This window comes from Arachis duranensis, chromosome 4, assembly GCF_000817695.3.
Source record: "Arachis duranensis cultivar V14167 chromosome 4, aradu.V14167.gnm2.J7QH, whole genome shotgun sequence".
Classification (NCBI taxonomy): domain Eukaryota; kingdom Viridiplantae; phylum Streptophyta; class Magnoliopsida; order Fabales; family Fabaceae; genus Arachis; species Arachis duranensis.
This window is the reverse complement of record NC_029775.3, coordinates 73,692,855-73,698,623: the sequence shown is the minus strand read 5'-3', so window position 1 is coordinate 73,698,623 and position 5,769 is coordinate 73,692,855.

The window sequence follows — 5,769 nt, the reverse complement described above, 5'->3', positions numbered from 1 at the left end:
CCTCCCTCTACCATTGCTGCTATCCAGTGGAATCGTGGCACATTGTGATGATCGGATTTTTGTGTGGTAAAGAATTTCACAACAAGTTCTCGTTGAAAGTATAGCTTCTAAACCAACTAGAATCCTTTCATACAAATATTTGATTGTCACAAGTAACAAACCCTATAAAAATAAACTAAAGTATTCAAACCTCGGGTCGTCTCTCAAGGAATTGCAGGGAAGTGTACTTACTATTGATTATGGAAAAAGTATCTTTTTGGGGTTTTTTTTATAAGATAAGAAACAAGAAAAGTAAATTGCAAGAATTAAACTAACAACTAGAAAAGATCTTGGCAAGGAATGAGAACTAGAAGTCCTATTCTCATTATCATCCTCAATTATGACAAAGAATTATTCATTGCTCCCACTTAGTTAACATCTAACTATGAAGGAAAGTCAAGTGGATAAATCAATTTGATTCCTCAAGTCCTAGTCAACTTCTAAGGAAAGACTAGCTTTAGTGGAATTCAAATCAATTAGCAACTTCTAATTATCAATCAACAAACGAGTTTTATAACTCAAGAGTCACCAATTACTCAACCAAAGCCAAGAGGAGAAAAATCTAATCTAACATCCTTCCAAGCATTTTGTCAAACACTTGGTAGGCACAAAATAAAAGCATAGAAAAGCAATAAGAGAATGTAAAATCTAAAACCAATAATTGCAAAATCAATGATAACAAATAAAGGAAGAAGCAATAAACATGAAATACCTCAAATTTCATAAAAAGGGAAATCAAATCTAACATGAGAATTCATACAGTAAATTGGCAACATGAAGTAATCAACAAGGGAAATAAATAAATTAGAATGCTAGAGCAATTAAAAGTAGAAGAAAAACTAAATTGGAATAAGATAGAATTTAGAAATTGGAAAGGAATAAAACTAAGACCTAAAACCTAGAGAGAGGAGAGAGCCTCTCTCTGGAAAACTACATCTAAAACCTAAATTATGTGAATGAGGAGTTGTGTGTTTGATTCTCCCACTCTGCACCTTCTAATCTTTGTTTTCGGCCTAAAAATTGGGCCAAAACCAGCCCAGAAATCACCCTAGTGATTTATAATACGTACAGCATGTGGCTCTGTCACGTGTACGCGTCGCCCACACTATCCATACGTACGCGTCATCCACACGTACGCGTTGCCTAACAGCTAGGTAACTATAGCAAATTGTATATCATTTTGAAGTCCCAGATGTTAGCTTTCTAACGCAACTGAAGCCGCCTCATTTGGACCTCTATAGCTCAAGTTATGGTCGATTTAGTACGAAGAGGTCAGGTTGACAGCTTAGCAATTCCTTTAATTTCTTGTATTCCTTCCACTTTTGCATGCTTGCTTTCCATCCTCTAGGCCATTCCTGCGCTATAAACTCTGAGAATACTTAACAGACATATCATGGCATCAAATGGTAATAAGAGAGGATTAAACATAGCAAATTTAAGGCCAAAGAAGCATGTTTTCAATCATAGCAAAAAAAATAGGAAGGAAAGTGTAAAACATGCGAATTCTATGAACAGATGTGAGAATAGTGGATAAAATCCACTTAATTAAGTACAAGATGTACCACGAAATAGTGGTTCATCACATTGTGATGTTCATTTCGGTGGACCTCTTAAAGGAGCTGTTGCACCATCCCAAATAGATGCCGGTTAGGAGGCACTGGTGCTGATGATGATGGTGGTGTTGAGGATGATAGTGGGGCTGATAATGATGATGCATCTAACTTTCTCCTCTTAGTTTTCCTCTTCGCTGACTCATCCTACTCACCAAAAGGAAGGAATCGGTGACTACTTGGTATTTGAAACATAATGTCATCCGGCCTTCTTTCTACTCCGGTCGCTATGGCCAACCTCATAACAAGGGATGGAAAGAAAAGATTGAATTTCTGCTTTTGATTCACCTTTCACATAGATTCCCTGATGAATGGTAAGATGGCCATTTTCTTCCCCTAAAGAATAGCCAAAATTAGAACGGCAACACGCACGCGGATGTGGGTGGTGTGGGTGCTAGACAACAGATAATCAGAAATTATCTATTGCCATATCCTTGCCTCGGGAGTCAAGTACGAGCATGCTATGCTAATTGGAACATAATTCTCCACCGGACTATACTCCCACTGATCCTGAGGACGGCCAATCTTCTTCAGAACCGGATCCAATGGGAGCTCACCTTTGATGATATCCGCCTTTGCTGTAGTGGAAGTATCCACTTGCTTGCCTCGAAGGAACACCGTCTCTGCTTCCTAACTAAAGACGTTCCCATAGAATTCCTTCAGAATTGATTCTGATATCTAATGGACCAAGATCTAGAAACCCCTACTGGAAGAAGGCTATGCGGTCATGGATAGCCACTGCCAACTTCTCTAGTATATTCAGTTTTCGTTCCCAATGAATAGCTCTTTTCTCAAAGCACCAATGTTCAAGTTCAGCCTTTTCATTAGCAAAGGTATCTGGTTGACTACTCTGATGAAAGGAAGGACTGGATGGAACAGCTACAGGAGCAGATGATGATGTAGCTGGATCCTTTCCTTTGCGGCGCATCCTGAAAAAGGGTAAAAGGATAGAATTCAGAAACAAAAGGCAAGTGTAGCAAAGAAGATATAAGAGGAGATAAACAACAATGTAAACATAGATGCAATAGAAAATAAATAAACACCAAATTGATGAAAAGATTATAGTAATATGGTATGATAAAAGACAATGTGTGCATTCTAAATGTGTGCATGGTTAGAACACACACATTGGCCGGTTAAAACGGCAAACCACACAATTAAGAATTAAGCATGAGTTCCTCAATTAAGCGGCCTAAGATACAAGTCAAGAATAAGAAAAGATTAAGGCACAAGTAAGTTTAGGTAAACACAACACAAGTGAATTAAATTTTGAAAGAATGGATATTGAGTGATTGTGCAAGTGCAAGGAAGTTCAAGGTGATATTAAATCACACAACAAACAATATCCAATTCAATAGTGACTAAACTACTTCTTCATCCCAAAACAATAAAATAAACACAAGAACAAAGTATTTGTTGCGAAGAAGGACAAGCTTGATGAGAATCAAGTCAAGTCAACTTAAACAATTCAATACAATTAAGAACAAGTACCTTGTTATGTGATTATATTGGTTTAAAACCATGATGAATAAGCAATCCAACTCAATACACTAACTGTAATGCACTTACTAAATAAAATTCACCCAATATGTCATGAAATGTGAATGTTTAAACCAATGAGGTGCTTGTGAAGCAAAACTTTGAACAAGTGCATTGAAGAATTACCACTTTAACTAGCACCTAAATTATCTAAAAGTGCACAATTTATGAATAATTTGTCAAACAAAAATGTAATTTAATGCATATGGCAGAAACAACACATGAATTAAACTCAGATTTCATTCAGGCATTTAATCGAACAATTGGTGCGCAGTGCACACGTTTAACAAATTCAAGCCAATCTTTAGCAATAATCAACCCAATCATCAACACAAATACTTGCAAACCAAATAACAATCCTACAACTAATCCAAACCTAATAAAATTACTAAAATTAATGACTAAAAATGCAATTAAAACTAATTAAAGGAATTAGGAAACATGGTGAAAAGAAAAGAACCTAAGTATAGAGAGATGAAGAATGGAGAAAGAGGTTGCGGTGGCACTATGAAGTTGCCACTATCGAAGTCATTGCGACAATGTGGTGTCGCCGAAAGAAGAAAAACACGATCTTGGAGCTGGCGTAGAGAATACAGTGCACGAAGCTAATGGTGGAAGAGAGAAGGGAAGAGAAAGAAGAAGAAGAAGAAGAAGAAGAATAAGAAGAAGAAGAAGAAGAAGAAGAAGAAGAAAGAGAAAGAGTGGTGGCGGTGGTGGTGAGCCAGCGGCATTGGGGTCGCCGAAAGAAGAGACGAGAAGTGGTAGGTGGTTTGGGTGGTGATGAGGTGTGGTGCGACGACGAAGAAATGAGAGAAGGGGGGAATGGCGTGTGTTACGTATTCTTTTTCAAATTCACACACTAAAAGGGACTTGTGAGTACACATACAAGTCCGTATGTATGCACAAAAGGTGAAAAAGAAGGGGTGTGTGGATGCACAACGGCGTGCATGGGCACACGGCAAAGGGTTCAGAAGTTGTGCTGCATACGCACATTTGGGTACATATGCACACTAAGGGATTTTTTTTCAATATTTTGCATCATGTGTGCATGCGCACTAATGGGTGCGTACGCACGCAACAGAGTGATGAAAAATGGAGTTGCATATCCAACTATGCCTGCGTACGCATGATTCAAGGGAAATGGGAGAAGTGTGCGTATGCTATACGCACTTACCAGGAGACTCAAAACTATCTGTGCACACGCACAGCAATGTGCCTATGCACAGAACCCTGTTTATGTAAAATTTTAAGACTCTAAAGTCACCAAACATAATATTCAACATGGTTTTCAACCCCTAAAACCTATCCTACCATATAAACACAAGATCTATACTAAAATTCTACTAAACTAAGCTAACCAAAAAGGGCAAAAACTCAATAAACAAATGCTAAACGAAGAGAGGGTTAGAAGGATGTTACTATGGTGGGTGTCTCCCACCTAACACTTTTCTTTAATGTCCTTAAGTTGGATGGGCATGACTTTATTGATTGTCTTTTGGGGTATCCCCAAAGAAGAACACCTCTAGCTCCTTGTTGTGCTTAGCATTGGTGTCCTTCAATGGAAGAGTAGACTCCTTGTCTTCTTGATGGTTTGAAAATAGTGGAATGCCTTCATCTTCCTTTCCAACTCCTTCCATGCTCAAGCTCTTGTTGACACTTGCCCTCTCGTCATTTCTGGGATGGACTTCAACTATATCCTCCTCAATGATATTACATCCAAAAATGGAATACACCTTGGGTGAATGTCTCACGGTTTCCTCTAATTCGAACCTTACCACCTTTCCTTCGGCTTCAAAAGAAAAGGCTCCAGAAAATGCATCTAGTTTGAACCGGGATATCTTCAAGAATGGTCTTCTAAGTAGGATAGAAAACGGCCTATCAAAGTCAATTGAAGGTGTCTCTAAGATGTGAAAGTCCACTAATGAGGGAACTATTGTCGATCTAGAATTAATCAAAATAAGAATCTTTTCGTTGCAAGCATAGCCTAAACCGACAAGCAATCCCCACAATCAAAGTTTGATATTTTCCACTAAAAATAATTAACTGAGAGTCATTCAACCTCGGGTCGTCTCCCTTGGAATGCAATTGAAGTTTTATGCTTTCGGTTGTTAGGGCTGATGAGCGGATATTTTATACGCTTTTTGGGGGTAATTTCATGTAGATTTTAGCAGGTTTTAGTTAGTTTTTAGGAAAATATTATTAGTTTTTAGGCAAAAATCATATTTCTGGACTTTACTATGAGTTTGTGTGTTTTTCTATGATTTCAGGTATTTTCTGGCTGAAATTGAGGGAGCTGAGCAAAAATCTGAGTTAGGCTGAAAAAGGACTGCTGATGTTGTTGGATCCTGACCTTCCTGCACTCGAAATGGATTTTCTGGAGCTACAGGAGTCCAACTGGCGCGCTCTCAACGGCGTTGGAAAGTAGACATCCAGGGCTTTCCAGCAATATATAATAGTCCATACTTTGCGCGAAGATAGACGACGTAACTTGGCGTTGAACGCCAAGTTCATGCTGCTGTCTGGAGTTAAACGCCAGAAAAACGTCATGATCCGGAGTTGAACGCCCAAAACACGTCATAAC